The sequence below is a fragment of the Protopterus annectens genome, chromosome 7.part0 (assembly GCF_019279795.1).
Source record: "Protopterus annectens isolate FY-2018-M chromosome 7.part0, PAN1.0, whole genome shotgun sequence".
Classification (NCBI taxonomy): domain Eukaryota; kingdom Metazoa; phylum Chordata; order Ceratodontiformes; family Protopteridae; genus Protopterus; species Protopterus annectens.
In genome coordinates, this window is record NC_056739.1 from 313,019,881 (window position 1) to 313,037,222 (window position 17,342).

A 17,342-nucleotide genomic window follows, 5' to 3' on the forward strand; every position below is an offset into this window, starting at 1 on the left:
TCTCAAATATGTCATTATTTTCTAACTTCAGTCTTTAATGATTTGCTTGCCACTAATTCGCCAGAAAACCAAAATTTTATGAAAAACTGATCAAAAATATGAGGAAAAATCTGGACATTCTGCGAAAATCTGTACAGACCGGCGAAAAAGCGAATGGGTGGTTTCTTGTCATCTATATTGTTGCCGGCTCGAGCCATTAACCCTAAATCACAGTCTACTGTCGGCAATTGTTGATCACGTTCCATTAAAATGTAAATGGTCACTTTAAGGGGCGGGTCCTAAAGGATGTTGAGATAATGTAGGAAGTGAGAAACTGAAAGTGAGAGAAGCATTGCGGGCACTTGGTTTCCTTGTGCCTTTAGAGTTTGGGTCACGGTACTTCTTTTTCTAAGACAGGAGCTCACTTGATGCTTGTCTCTGTATTATCTCAGAGGAGAGAGGAACAGCTAGTTCTCCCGGAAGGGCTACTGCATTCTGTGGTGAGTGGAAACATTTGGCCGAATGGTCAGCGTGTTTCTAACTTAGGTTACATGAAAGCAACAGATAGATAAATTGCAGCTATAGTGATGCTTATACTGCATAGTTAAGCAGCAACTGTCTTGAAGTGAAATACATTAGCTTGGTAGGATTCTAATGCGTGTCTTAGTTATTATGTTATGTTTGTGGCGACTTAAACCCTCTGACATACTTAATATCTTTGCAGAGCTAAAGTGGATATAATGGTTAAAAAACAACGCTGCTTTTTAAGGCATTAATACCTGTACAGAGCCAACAGTAAATGTACTCTTTTCCTCAATGTTGTGCGATCGCGGAGTTGGTATAGTTAATTTGCAGGGGTGTGTGGGGGCTAGACCCCCTGCAAAAACGGAGTTATAGTGCTGTTCTTTAGCATTCCTTATTCAAACACGTCAGTGGGTGGTGGGCGGGACTTGCTACTGCGCACCCGGGGAGGTTCTGTTCTACGACATCGCCCCTTGTGGGAGTGGTACGTTTTAATTGTTAAATTGTAACAGTGGAACAAAAGTAACTTCCCTTTAACGTGGACCACGGTTCTACTTATATGTTGTTACTACCGGGCTTGTACTATGAGGTGAGGCCGTTGTGTTTTGTTACAGCTGAAAATAACTTCCCTTTGGTTTTCATTATAAATGCATTTTGTTAGTGCAAGGGATGTAATGAGGTTGGTAATTTACTCAGAAGAGGGCAGCAATCTTAAATTCATCGCCTCAGGTTTGGTTATCTTACATATGCATTTATATGTAAATGCCATATTTTTAAAGCTATCCTTTAGACAAAGCATGGGCTTAACTTTATGTACTGAATTTAATAAAAAAAATGCATACAATTTTCTGATCACTTGGGCTAGTTGCCCTTTGTCAGCCTTTATGCACTGTTTTACATAAACCATCATTCACTTCATGGGTTGCATAATAGTCTTCCAGAACAGACTGGCCTGACGTAACTTTTCCTGTTTTGCCTCAGGGGTAAGGGTTACTAAGTGTTTTTCAGGCAAACAACTGTCATTTGCTCTGTTTTAATATCTGCCAAAAATTCCAGTGTGATTTACATCCTTGTCATAATTTTGGCTGTTTCTTTTTTTACCCAGACTGTTAGATAACCTGACCTTTGATCTGTATTATCATTTATATGTCATAAATACCATTTTTCTTCCTGCTAATCTCTTCTGCTGCCAATACACTGGCATTTTGCAAGAATATATTTGAATCCACTCGTATACCAAACTGTGCCAAGACCTGTCTTCTAACATTGCTGTAAAGCAGTAGCAGTGTGCTGCTTTTTACTGTATCACTGGTATAATGAACAGTGATGGTCACTGGTAGTGATCAAGGGGACACGTGCAAGTAGCACAGTTATGATTTTTGAAGTGTCAACAGTAGGAGACTCCTAACACTCCCCACAAATGTTGACCCCAGGGGATGTGGGGGTGTCCCCCAGTAAAACTAGGGCAGATTTAATTTCCTTAGGGAAGAGTCATGGGTGAAGAACACAAACGAGTTACACTTGATTTCGGCTACTAGTAACTAATGCCGAAAAACTTGCCCCTTGTATGAAAAACAATTTTGGCTTCCTTGTTTCTTTCCCTAACTTCATTTGATTCCTGAGCTGGTGTTATCTCCTTCTTAAATGCTCAACTATTATATGACCTTTTGTGAGGACTGCATATTCACTATCTCCTGCTTAATGGTGTAGTACAGCCTATATTCTCTTGAACCAGTATGAGATACGTAATCAGCCATTCAACTTTATATTTGATGGATGCAAATAACAGTGAAATTAAGTGAGACTGCAAAATTATGTCTTTGGTACCTCTGAGCACCAGCTACATAACTGTTTTTCATAAATTGTATGGATGCTGCACCCCCTCCGCCACTGTGCATGCGAGGGCTCTCTTGCAAGAACACACGCACACACACCTCCTGCACCTAATCTGATTGATTGTATAAAAATACTTAGATCATCAATATAGGAGGCTTCAGATATATCCCTGCTTTTTTTTTTTTTTTTTGCTGTTTCATGTTTACTGCAGTAAAGCCATTAACAGACACTTCTTGTCTCTAAATTCTTGACATTCATAGTTGTCAAAACAATGAAATTGTCCAGTGACTTAACTTCTGTAGCACATTCAGAGTACCTGAAATGGTTATCAAATATTAATTTTGTATCTGTCTATGCAGATGGTGCCTTTTTTTTAATACCTTTGGGATAAGGAGCCCCCTCTCTTTTCCGAATGGTCATTAGCATTTCAGCTAATTACCAAAATGAATATAGGCATGCATTTGTCGGTTATACATTATGTAAACTTTAGTAGTTGTATTGCATATATTGTCATACCTGCGTAAGTACCCACAACAGGTTGTTGTGTCTTTCGGCTTTTCCCGGTTAGGGGTCACCACAGCGGAACTCCGGTCCGCTAATGATTGGCAGTAGATTTTTATGTGCTGGCTTGCTGGGCCTAATGCACAACCTTCACCAAAGGAACGCCCATTCACGCATGTCGCCACACAGAAGACGCTCTGAGTATCGAACGGGCAACATCTAACTGAGGTGACAACACTACCGCTGCACAACCTGGATTAATTTCCCAATATTGACACTACTGAGCAGCATAACCATGATGAACTCTTGAGTCTGCCATCCTTCAGATGAGATGTTAAACAGGTCTTTTCTGTCTGAGCTGGTGGTAGCTCTATTGGATATGAAAGATCTCATGGCACTTGTTGAAAAAAGTGTATGAATACCACTTTTGGTCTCACTAAAAGGAGGACACTGGCCTAGTGGGACTAACCCAGCTAACAAAGAGTAAATAAAAAATAAAATCAATTTAAATTAGGTCAGTATAACAGCTTCTAATGGCTTAAGAACTACTACGTGTATGTCAGGCCGTTCGTTCAGAAATGCAGCATTTAGATATTTAAAGCAGCATTAATCACTAGTTAAAGTATCTTTACTAACTAGCAAGGCTGGACCACAAAAGCTGACCAGGTCTAAACATTTGTACAAGTCATTTCCATTTCTTGAAATACTAGTTGTCTCTTCTGTGTGGCAATCTGTGAAGTTCTGGTTAAATGTAAACTGTTATGTATTCTAACAAATTACACTATTGACAAGTGTAGCTGTGAATGTTGCTCCGCTGAGTACTACAGTCACAGAGCAGCTGCTGTAATGACCAACATTTGTTCACATGACTGCTTTGCTGTTATCCATATTACTATTTGTGAACATGCAGTATGACCATCAGGTTAAACATTGTAATTTAAACTAGAAAATGATCCTTTTTGTGATTACTTAACATTCTCAAAGTTTGAAGAGTGAGTGTAACTATTATCTCAGAGCTATATTTAAAAGTTTGTAAGCTGTGTTGTGTCTTTAACTGTAGCATTTTTCTTCTCTAACCTCTGTAGGCTATGAGGCACAATAGTCAGTTTTTGGTAACCACTTTCAGAGTATTCTTTGAATTGTCTTGCTGTGGGCTTAGAAAGCAGTTTTATAAGACTTGTGGTACGTTATAGCCATCCTTTGGCGGAATCGTGGGCTTAGGAAGCAGTATTAGCCTAACCTTTCTTCTGGCTGCTGTGTATCCCTGGCCCTAGCAGCTTTTCAACCTCTAAACCTGCTGTTGACTGATGAATCTACCTGCCTGCCCTACAAGGACCCCTTTCAAAACAAAAGAAAGTCATCTCATCTACAAGGAAGTTATTATCCAACACTCAAAACCCTTCCATCTATAGAAGTAGCAAAACTTTTCAACCTCTAAACCTGCTGTTGACTGGTGAATCTACCTGCCTGCCCTACAAGGACCCCTCTCAAAACATAAGAAAGTCATCTCATCTACAAGGAAGTTATTATCCAACACTCAAAACCCTTCCATCTATAGAAATAGCGAAAGTATGTGTCTCCTCTTATACAGGCTCTGAAGCTGAATTGTATATTTTTAAAATAATGCAAAGTAGTATTTGTAGTCCAGTTTGCTGTGTGAAACCTCCCTCCTGAGCCAGTTACCCAGCAGCCATATCCCCCTCCTACCCCATAATAAGCTTCTCTGCTATAACATTGTTTACTCCAGCCGAGTCCTACTTCTTCTTTTCCTCTGTTTTAGTGCTGCCTGTAGTTTTCACCTTTGACCATTAGGTGGTTCTCTACACTAGGCTCTAATTTCTCCCAACTCCCACCTCACTTGTATTTCTTATAGTCCACCCTGCACCTTCTTCAGTGTATCCTACTCTACTCTATATTGTCTCCTTCCTTCTGTAGTCTTTTAGCCTAGCCCTATTTACCTTGCCACAGTTTTATCTTAAACCTACATTACCTCTTGCCTGGAACTTCAGTCTGCTCCATTATAATCTGCTGGTCATAGATTGACTCTGGGACCTCTTCCTTCACTTGCTGTAACCCGCTCTGTTCGCCCTGTACGCTCACTCCACTCCCCTACCCTACCCCCAAAAACCACCCACCCCCACTACATCTCAACTTATACCCCCCTTGGCCACACCCACACTCCATATCAACCTATGTACTACCTTATCTTGTTACATACTTAACTCCTAATTACTTAGTACCTCCCTCCCTCTATCTAACCTTCCCTATAAAACCTCACCTTGCTTTCCTTTCTTAACATGCATATCCCTGCCATACCTAGACTCTTTTTACCTGTTCCTCTTTCTTATAATTCTTTCCTCTCTACTTATATCACATATCCTCACCAGTTATGAATACCTAAACCTTACTAGTTTTCAACATCCCTTAAAACAAACAACTCATCTCTCCCTTTCATCTCCACTAACTCATTGTAACACAACATTTTTATCATCCTACCTTTTACCTCACTTTTATAGATTAACCCACATTAGGTACCTCCAACTGGAAAAATTACAGTTAGGTTTTCTCAAACTATTAAAACACTCACATACACCACAGCTTTCTACATGGGGACAGTCATCCTAATCCAGGCCCAGAAAATTCCAACACTAATTCCCAATCATTCCATACCACCTCTGAAACCCCAATTAGTGGCCCCAACTCTCTTCTTATAGCTCACCTCAATATACGTAGTCTAAACAATAAAATTACACATTTACATGCACTATTAGGTTTATATTCTTTTGACATCCTATGCCTAACAGAGACTTGGCTCAAGCCAGTAACTAAAAACAGTGATATACCACCTGGATATAATATCCTGAGGCGTGATCGTCTAAACAAAAAAGGCGGTGGGGTAGCAATATTGTATAAATCTGAATTACAAATTACTATATTAGATACTCAAACCTCCCACTCCTAACAGTGCTGAAATCTTAATCACTAAGCTCCAGATTAATACAAATAAATCATTATACATTATCTGTGCCTATATCCCTCCAGGTAATAACATTAATACTCTTGAAAATTCACTTAGCTGGCTGTCCACATCCTTCCCACAAGAAACAATTGGAGATTTTAATATAGACTGGTATTCCTGTACTTCAACCAAACCTACTACTCACATTAACCTTTATGGCTTCTATCAAACCATCACCTCTACTACCAGAACCCACAAACCTAGCAATAAAAAAGTACCTTAGACTGGATATTAGTTAATACTAATCCTCTCCTATATAAAACAGGTATATTGCCTGATGATATTAGTGACCACTCTCTTACCTTTATAAGTAGACAAAAGACCACTATACTCAACCAAACTACCTTTAGGATTTCCCGGAACAAAAACAATCTTAACCCAGATAACTACCTAGCTGAGCTCAAAGCTTGCAACTGGTCACCCCTAAAATACCTACCACTTGATGAAGCAGTGTCATACTTAAATTTCAAATTCCTGCTAATTCTTGACCGCCATGCTCCCTCCCGTACTGTGAGGACCAGGAACAAACCTGCTCCTTGGCTCTCCAGAGAGACCAGGCACAAAATGCTACAGAGAAATAAGATGTGGTCCAAATGGAGATATACAAAAGACCCTATAGACCATCAAAACTTTAGACAACTTAGAAACACTACTAAAAAACTAACTATTCTTGTAAAAAAAAAACTACTACCATAAACTCCAACAAACCCAACCACATAATCCTCAAAAAATCTGGTCAAGCATCAACAGGCCATTTCATCCAGGTCACTCCAAAACTCCTACCCCATCTAACTTGACTCAAAACACTCCCATCCAAATCGCAGACATATTTAATAGATTCTTCTCAGAATCAGTTAAATCACTAGCAAATACCTTATCCCCCAACTAGCACCACTACACCACCCTCAACAGCTAATAATCCTCCTGCATTTACTCTACAACCAGTGCCAACATCACTCATCCATAAGCTTCTCCAAAAACTTAAACCTTGTACTCCATCAGCTGACCTCCTTCCAGCTGAATATCTACAAATGGCAGCTAGTGCACTAGCTTACCCTATTTCCATCTGAATAAACAGAACTATTATAGAATGTACCATCCCTTCTCTTTGGAAAGTTTCACATATAATTCCATTGAATAAGGGTGGTAATTCAACCGAACTCACTAACTTTCAACCCATTGCCATACTCTCTCCTTTAGCAAAAATCATGGAGAAATGTATCCACCAGTAGCTACTCGAACATCTCCTACAAAACAAGCTACTGGCTGACTGCCAGCATGGCTTTAGACCATTCCACAGCACTACAACTGCTCTTTTATCCTTCTCTGACTGTATTAATAGAAATCGAAATAACAACCTGCTTTCCTCTGCTCGCTCTATAGATCTCTCTAAAGCCTTTGACACGGTTAATCATCAGTTAATGTTAGATACACTACAATCACTTTCCTTAGATACTCAGGCAGTCAAATGGTTTAAGTCTTATCTAGGTAACAGACAACAGGCAGTTCTCTGGGACAACAAACTATCTACTCAGCTCCCAGTAACTCTGGGTGTCCCACAAGGCTCTATTCTGGGACCTCTCCTCTTTTCTGTTTTCATTAATGATCTAAAAACTACCCTCCCCCATACCACTTGAATACAATATGCTGATGACTCACCTTTAATCTGTGCCACAGCCTCTTCAGCTGAACTCCAGTCCAGTACCCAAAGAGTACTTACCTTAGTTGAAAACTGGTTCCATCAACGCTGTCTCCTCCTCCTTAACCCAAAAAAAACTAAACTATTACTATTCACTCCCACACAGAAGTCTATCCATATTAATTTCACAATTACATCAAATAATAGTACTGTAATAGCACCCGACACAACCACCGAACTCTTATGTGTAACAATTGATCATAATCTTAACTATGACAATCACATACACTTAACTATCAAAGCAGTTAATAGAAAACTTGGTTTCCTTTACAGACTTAAAGCCTTTCTTACACCCTCTGCCAGGACTACTATTGCTCAAACCCATCTAATCTCCACCCTACTCTACGCCTCCCCCATTTATACCAACCTATCTAAAATTAATCTAAACAAACTGGCAACTTCCTATAACAAAATCGCCAGATTTGCCACTGGCTCCCCTTTTAGAACCCACCACTGCCAAAATCTGAAACAGCTAGGATGGCTGGAATTTCAAAACCAGGTTCTTTTTCAGCAACTTACTATCACTCACAAGGTCCTGTACCATCCCAGTAAAACTCCTGTACTCTGTAATCTTATTAGTCCTTATACAAATCTCAAAACTCTACGCTCGGCAAATAAGCTACTAGTTGCCACCCTTAAATCCAATAACAAATCTGGTGATTGCCTGTTTACTAACTTTGTTGGAAATACTTGGAACAGACTTCCAAAAGATCTAACTACCCTTATATCTAATGAAAGGAACTCAGGAAATCAGCAAACCTCGTACACAGGACAACAGTTTATTCCTCACAGTTAAGCGCTTTCAGCTATTAAAACTAGCCTTCATCAGAACCATACAAATCAGTGCAGAACTACTTTATATACACTTATATTTTAAAAATTGCGCCAAAACTTTTAAAGCTATACTACTTCAAATACTTTAAAAATCACCATAAACTAGACAAACATGTAATATACATATATATATGGGTATAGGACATATACCTAATGTTAAAAACATCAGTAAATCATTTAAAAAATAACATAAAATGCTTATGTAAAAATTCACTTGTTAAATAAATAATAATAGTAGTGACATACCCCATATACTACAATGCTCTATTAATATTATTGAGCTAAAACCAAAAAAGGTTTGATACTAATGGAATCATTTATTCCCGGAGCCCTCGTAGCATCTAATAATATCTGCCATTTGCTTTCTAACGCAGACAACTGCATTTTCCAATTACCACTAAATAAAGAACTTTGCAATTGATCAATAATGGCAAAACGGAAGGTATGTGTATCTCCATGTTCAAGTAGATGTCTATATAATGCATTTCTATTATCTTTTTTCCTAATTCTATAAACATGTTCATACACTCGCTTCTTAAGATTCCTTTCCGTTTGCCCACATAGTACGCGGGGCATGAGCTACATGTGGCCAAATATACCACTTTAGTGGAATTACAATTACCTTTCCTAAACTTAATATTAGTATTGTTACCATCCCTTAACCTAATACTTTTAGCCTCATTTATATGCCTGCACTGGTTACAGGAACCACATTTAGTGGTGCCTGTAAAATTAGACCTCTGATCATTGTCATTAATACAACTTTCTATAATCTTTTTTAAATTAGCTCCTGTTTTGTACACAACTTTAGGTTCTAATCCTACTATACTTTCGAGTTTAGAAGCTAAAATAATTTCCCAATGCTGCTTAAGTATGTCTATAATGACATTAGTATGTGGGGTGTATGTCAATACGCACACCCTTCGGTACTTTTGATCATTTTTTGCTTCTAATTCAGTACTAACAAGATATTTTCCTAACAACGGGGGGTACTTGTTACCCCATTCGTTCTGTACATATTTGGTAATGTTATTGACCATTTGTAACGGGTACCCTCTATCAAGAAATAGCTGTTTGACTTTAGCAATTTCTATGGTCATAACCTCCCTAGTTGATGACATCCTCGCCACTCGAATACATTGTCCCTTAACTATGTTAGAGAAAATGTGTGGTGGATGACAACTAGAGAAATACAAATAATCGTTAGAAAAAGTAGGTTTACGGTACAATTGAGATGTAAAACCACTAGTCCCTAATCCTATGAGGACATCCAAAAAGGGAATATCACTACAGCTAATACTGTGGGTGAATTTCAAAAAAGTGGAAGAAGCATTGAGAAAAGCCATAAATTCATTAAGCTTGTCAGTTGAACCTTTCCACAAAATAAAGATATCATCCAGATATCTCCCATAAAAATGAATATCCGTATAGTAAGGGCTTCGGAACAGAATCTCCTCCTCCCACTCGACCATAACCAGGTTGGCGAAAATCGGAGCACATGAGGACCCCATGGCCACTCCCTTGATCTGTTTAAAAAATTCCCCTTGGAACGTGATGTAATTGTGCTCCAAGACCAAACCCATCATGTCACATAATAGACAAATCCCATCCCAACTAAGCCCTGAATATTTACGTAGACTGTTGGAAAAGTATTCCAATCCTAGCTGGTAGGGAATGCACGAATTTATTTAGTGGTAATTGGAAAATGCAGTTGTCTGCGTTAGAAAGCAAATGGCAGATATTATTAGATGCTACGAGGGCTCCGGGAATAAATGATTCCATTAGTATCAAACCTTTTTTGGTTTTAGCTCAATAATATTAATAGAGCATTGTAGTATATGGGGTATGTCACTACTATTATTATTTATTTAACAAGTGAATTTTTACATAAGCATTTTATGTTATTTTTTAAATGATTTACTGATGTTTTTAACATTAGGTATATGTCCTATACCCATATATATATGTATATTACATGTTTGTCTAGTTTATGGTGATTTTTAAAGTATTTGAAGTAGTATAGCTTTAAAAGTTTTGGCGCAATTTTTAAAATATAAGTGTATATAAAGTAGTTCTGCACTGATTTGTATGGTTCTGATGAAGGCTAGTTTTAATAGCTGAAAGCGCTTAACTGTGAGGAATAAACTGTTGTCCTGTGTACGAGGTTTGCTGATTTCCTGAGTTCCTTTCATTAGTTATCAGTTGCTGTTTGGAGTATTGTTTGCAGTTTGTCGTTATGGAGGAACAGAAGGAAGTTAGCGGTCCTTCATTGTCACGGGAGGATTATGCACAGCTCCGTGCCGAGGTTTTGGAAGTTCAGTGTGAACTGAAAAGACTTTTTGATTTGGTTACAGGGTTGGTAACCAATTGTGTTATTTCCAACAAACATATTACGGACAGTAGCCCCATTCGGGGTTTAGTAACTGAACAGTTGGCACATGAGGAGAAAGCGGACAGTAGTAGCGAAGTAGTTAATAGTGTACGGAGGAAGTTACCAATAACCACGGAGGCCAACAAAAGGATTTGTAGAAGTAAGTCACAATCCTCACCGGTGAAAGGGTTGCTAAATAAATCACCGGGTAATTCCTCTGCTGATTCAGTGGCATTAGGAACTGCTATTTCCAGGGCGAAAAGCAAGCGGAGTAAGCAGCAGCTTTGTACGCCGGAAAGGGGCTTTCCGGCCGTCCTGTGTAATATGGTTACATCTTGTCCTGATGCACCAGCTACTATTGATTTACCAGACACGGAAGGCTCATCATCTAAAGATGTAGGACTATGGTCTATTATGGATGGGGGGGAAAAAAACGTTTTTGACCCCTTGCCTATTACACCTGCACAAGACTTTACATTTGATTTCAGCATCAATAGAGCACGTAGGGAAGCTGAACGGAACGGCGCGAGACCTAAAACTGTTACGACAAGCAAGGATGCAGTTCAGCTCAACCGTGATTGTACACGAAGTAAAAAAGGTACAGTTTCTTACCAAAATTCTAGTCCACAACACCGATCTAAGCTTTTGTATAAAAGTATTGTTCCTAATATAAAAGGGCCTCAACAAATGTTGGGAGTTGATACAAACGATGAAAGGGAATTAATGGAGCGGTTTCTATATGAACAGTGCAATGACTTTGGTTCTATGAACAAGGGTACTGTTAAGAACTCAAATGCGTTTTGTACTACTACTATTAAAGACACCATTTTTGAGTTTGGGAAAAAACTTTTAGCCTATAAAAATTGTAAAATGGATATTGATTATTTAAAATGTTGTTTGGATAATAAGGTTGTTCCCAAAGGGATCCGTTTCTTTAAACTACCATTGGGTATAGTGTATACTGATTCTGTTAAAAGTGAATTCAATGAACTTTTTGATAGTTTTGGGGGATTGTTTATGCAATTGCTCATAAAACATCATAAGGAGAAATGCATTTTGTTGGGAGAACAACTTGAAAATATGTATGAAATTATTGTTGGTGATGTCGAATATGATCTATGGAGGGACTTGTTTAAAAATCAGTTTACTGTGGCCGACAGTAAAGTTAGAAACATTTATGATAGAAAATGTAAAAAGTTTGACAGAGATTTAAACTTATATAAATCCGAACAGGTGTATGTTTGGCCCAAGGATCAGGACAAATCCAAGTTTAATGCAAGAGGACAGGGTAGGGTAAATTCCACCCACCCTGCTCGGGATTTTCAGAAGGGTTTTTCCCCATTGATTCAGCATCCAGACTGGCACAGTCGTCCATACAGGAGGTAGATAATGTGATTTGCCCCCATGTCAGTGGTAGTAATGAGGAAGTTCTCCTTCATCCCCAAGCAGTATTTACACCTTCTATGAAGGCCTATGACACGCTAGAGTGTACTGCTATGAACATCAGTGTTCAGTCTTCGAGGCCTGGGTGTGTTTTCCATTCCTTCGACGGCCTTAGTGTCTACAACTACACTGACATGGAGGTAAATGGGCATTTTATCCAAGTTATGAGCAAGGGCATGAAATTTATACCTACGGTACGTAGCAATATAGTGGATAACATCAAACAGATCAAATTTTACTGTCGGGATTTGAATTTAGCAGTCCAGTTTGACAACCAAGTGACTTCTGAGGGAAAACATGTGGGTAAAATGTTGAAAAAGAAGAGTGCATATATTCCGGTTGCCCATCCGGGTATAGCGAATTTTGAGAAATTGGTCTGTCAAGATCTTTACAGGGTGCATAGGGATATATCCAAATTTGAGCACCTGTACCCTACATGTCAGAACAATCTTTCACAGGTTGAGAGAGATTGTTTAAAGGAATTTGTCCACAACAAGGAAATCCGTATTATGAAACCTGATAAGGGCGGAGGGATAGTCCTTTTTCCAACAGATGATTATGTGGCTAGGATTCATGACATTTTACAACAGACTGAGGTATATGAGACAGTCTCTCTCAACCAAATCAATATAGGACATCATCGCATAGATTTGGTTTTAGAAGAATACCTCATTGACGGTAGAATTACTAACGACACATATACTTATCTCAAGAACGACTATCCAGTTTTGGCGAAAATCGTGGGGATTCCCAAAATTCACAAATCTGTGGACAACCCACCGTTTAGACCTATCATATCTGGGTCTAGGTCCAAAACTTTCAAGGTGGGTAAATGGATCGATCATCAGCTCAAGCACATCTATGGAGCGATTCCACAGATTTTGAAGGATTCTTGGAGTTTTTTAGGGAAATTAACCCAAGACTTTTGGATGAACAATCTTACCCTAGTCACTATTGACGTAGTGGACTTGTTTTCGTGCATTCCCTACCAGCTAGGATTGGAATACTTTTCCAACAGTCTACGTAAATATTCAGGGCTTAGTTGGGATGGGATTTGTCTATTATGTGACATGATGGGTTTGGTCTTGGAGCACAATTACATCACGTTCCAAGGGGAATTTTTTAAACAGATCAAGGGAGTGGCCATGGGGTCCTCATGTGCTCCGATTTTCGCCAACCTGGTTATGGTCGAGTGGGAGGAGGAGATTCTGTTCCGAAGCCCTTACTATACGGATATTCATTTTTATGGGAGATATCTGGATGATATCTTTATTTTGTGGAAAGGTTCAACTGACAAGCTTAATGAATTTATGGCTTTTCTCAATGCTTCTTCCACTTTTTTGAAATTCACCCACAGTATTAGCTGTAGTGATATTCCCTTTTTGGATGTCCTCATAGGATTAGGGACTAGTGGTTTTACATCTCAATTGTACCGTAAACCTACTTTTCTAACGATTATTTGTATTTCTCTAGTTGTCATCCACCACACATTTTCTCTAACATAGTTAAGGGACAATGTATTCGAGTGGCGAGGATGTCATCAACTAGGGAGGTTATGACCATAGAAATTGCTAAAGTCAAACAGCTATTTCTTGATAGAGGGTACCCGTTACAAATGGTCAATAACATTACCAAATATGTACAGAACGAATGGGGTAACAAGTACCCCCCGTTGTTAGGAAAATATCTTGTTAGTACTGAATTAGAAGCAAAAAATGATCAAAAGTACCGAAGGGTGTGCGTATTGACATACACCCCACATACTAATGTCATTATAGACATACTTAAGCAGCATTGGGAAATTATTTTAGCTTCTAAACTCGAAAGTATAGTAGGATTAGAACCTAAAGTTGTGTACAAAACAGGAGCTAATTTAAAAAAGATTATAGAAAGTTGTATTAATGACAATGATCAGAGGTCTAATTTTACAGGCACCACTAAATGTGGTTCCTGTAACCAGTGCAGGCATATAAATGAGGCTAAAAGTATTAGGTTAAGGGATGGTAACAATACTAATATTAAGTTTAGGAAAGGTAATTGTAATTCCACTAAAGTGGTATATTTGGCCACATGTAGCTCATGCCCCGCGTACTATGTGGGCAAAACGGAAAGGAATCTTAAGAAGCGAGTGTATGAACATGTTTATAGAATTAGGAAAAAAGATAATAGAAATGCATTATATAGACATCTACTTGAACATGGAGATACACATACCTTCCGTTTTGCCATTATTGATCAATTGCAAAGTTCTTTATTTAGTGGTAATTGGAAAATGCAGTTGTCTGCGTTAGAAAGCAAATGGCAGATATTATTAGATGCTACGAGGGCTCCGGGAATAAATGATTCCATTAGTATCAAACCTTTTTTGGTTTTAGCTCAATAATATTAATAGAGCATTGTAGTATATGGGGTATGTCACTACTATTATTATTTATTTAACAAGTGAATTTTTACATAAGCATTTTATGTTATTTTTTAAATGATTTACTGATGTTTTTTATATTAGTTATATGTCCTATACCCATATATATATGTATATTACATGTTTGTCTAGTTTATGGTGATTTTTAAAGTATTTGAAGTAGTATAGCTTTAAAAGTTTTGGCGCAATTTTTAAAATATAAGTGTATATAAAGTAGTTCTGCACTGATTTGTATGGTTCTGATGAAGGCTAGTTTTAATAGCTGAAAGCGCTTAACTGTGAGGAATAAACTGTTGTCCTGTGTACGAGGTTTGCTGATTTCCTGAGTTCCTTTCATTAGTTATCAGTTGCTGTTTGGAGTATTGTTTGCAGTTTACCCTTATATCTACCCCACTGTTTAAGAACCAACTACGAGTTTTCCTTAAATCCCATTGGATATGTACTTGTTCTAAACCTGATTGAGACCCTCTCCCCTTGCTAAAATACCTCAAAACTTCCTCAACACTGATATCCATTTCTTATTTCCTTCACTATTTATGTTCCTCTACTTTTTTTCTTCTTGTGTTAACTCAGTATTTCCTGTACTCTATCAAACTACTTCTTAATAATAACTTGCCTTGTCAGAGTTTTGTAATATGTCATGCCCTGTGAGCATTTATGTCTATAAATTGTTTGATAGATATTCAGCTATACTTTTCTTTTTGCTTTTTATGTCTAACCCACTACTCTAAATCTGCTATACCTGCTCTTCCATAGTTACATCTAATGCTCTTAATCTCTTTGCACCATCTCTAATATTGTTTTATTTTTTTTCTTTCTCACTTTTTATATTATTTGTTATGTCTCTCTCCATTTTCCCCCTCTCATCTACTAACAAAATTAAATCTATGGTAAAGTGCTTTTTGACATTATTTGGTCTTATGTTTTTCTTAAAGTAGATGCTTTGTATCTTTATTCAATTAAATTAATACTGTTTTGGAGCTTTTCTCCCAGGGCCTCTACTGAAAATGGACATATGTCCAGCTAGACTAGCCCAGTCAACAAATGTAAAATAAATAAAATATAAGACTTGTGGTACGTTATAGCCATCCTTTGGCGGAATCTGATCTCCATGTATATGAACTTCCTTCCTCAGCCCACATTTTTCCAGTAACATACCACCCTCTGTTTGAAGTAGTATTTCCTAAAGTCCTGCTTAAAACAACCCTCTTCTCTCTGCTTCAGTTTTATTCTGCAGCATTTATTGCTTCTGTTCCCCTCCATCTCTCTCCACTTATGTGGGGTGTGCACCAAGACAGTATAGTGGATTAGACACTTGATACAAACAAAGTAGTTAGTGAACGAGAACATGAACTATCGTAAATATTAACACTGGAATAAGTCCATTTCATATTGCTAAAACCACCAAGGGTTAGACATCGGTGCCCGATTTTGTGCCAGTTATACAAATGCCAATGTAGCTAATCTCAACCCAGTGCATTTATCTGTTGGAACTCGCAGCCATTTACTGTTGTTCTAGGCCTCTGTGTAAAAGTTGCTAGGGTATTTAGAGGTCGCAGCTCCGATGGATGGGGTTGAACACCTGGTCCATGTACTTTTGCCATCAAGCATTATCTGTGTAGCTCTGTTCAACAGTGGCTGGAGGAGTCCCCCACACTGGCTGGTTTTAAAGGATGTATTTTCATGCTGACATTGTGATCTGGCATGATTGTGAATTTTGATGCCTGTTTTTGTTTTACTTAGTGGATTGTGACGTTTGGCTGTAAATGTTGAAACTTGAACCTCCCTTTGCAGCTTTTGTTCAATTTCTGTATATCCATTTGTCCCCATACTTATTTTATTTTGCATGGTGGTATTCTGTTTTGTTACATCTTTTGAAATAGAAATGTAAAGAACTAATTCAGTGCATTTGACTGCTTCTCATTATTTTTAAACTCCTTTTCTTTCTGTAGTTTTCTGATCAGTCCTGTAGTATCCCGTGTGTGAAAAATCACCCCCCCCCCATTATCCATCAACCTTCACCATCACCATCTGCCTGAGCTACATAGACATGCAGAAAAAGTTAGCAAAATTCCACTAGGAATTTAATCATAGGCCTGTCCCTCACTTAGCCTTCTGAAAGCACCCTTGTTATTTGACAGCTTGTTTGTTACTGTTTACCCAGGGTGGTCATCTTTTCTAACTTTTCTTCCTTTTCTGTTAAATAATTTCACTTCACTTTTTTTTTCTTGGTAAAATCTGAGAGTCCTTCTCCTGTTCGTGGTTATAGTACATTTGATTTCACCCTCAGTCACTATTCATGATCAGGTTCCCATCTTAAGGATATTAACAGAATGGTTATAGATAAACACACTGTTCTCTGTTGGTGTGTGCTAATTGTGAAGCCGGAGGTAATGAAAGACTAGGTTCAAGTTAAAACAATGTATTTTTTCTCTTTCTGATTGTTATCAGCAGTGTGTGCACTCCTGGTAGGAATGAGGCACCTTGTCCAGACAGTGCAGGTGAGAGATTGCTATTAGAACTTTAGGACAAATGGGACTTGGAGAATCAGGGAAAACAGATGTTTTGGTAAATCTTGGTGAGCTTCCAAAGTATAGCAGCTGGTTTTCAATGTTTCCCTAGCAACATGATGTACTGTACTAAAGTAGTTGTGTTCAACATCATCCCCCCATTCTGTGAGTACTAGCTATTTTATGGTTAGTATTTTTGTAATAAG

The 17,342-nt window shown here is 38.2% G+C and overlaps 1 protein-coding gene across 5 annotated transcripts in view; it reads left to right on the forward strand.

Annotated features, from left to right (window-relative positions):
• The first annotated feature begins 307 nt into the window (after positions 1–307).
• Positions 308–17,342, forward strand: part of IKBKE (inhibitor of nuclear factor kappa B kinase subunit epsilon) — an 889,499-nt gene continuing 872,464 nt past the window's right edge. For 3 of the 5 annotated variants that reach the window (XM_044076852.1, XM_044076857.1, XM_044076854.1), the window contains exon 1: positions 308–479. The gene's annotated coding sequence lies outside the window, so the exon portion shown is untranslated. Of the gene's footprint in view, positions 480–1,071; positions 1,091–17,342 lie in introns of those variants that run through there. The other 2 variants (XM_044076855.1, XM_044076856.1) reach the window with 1 other exon arrangement.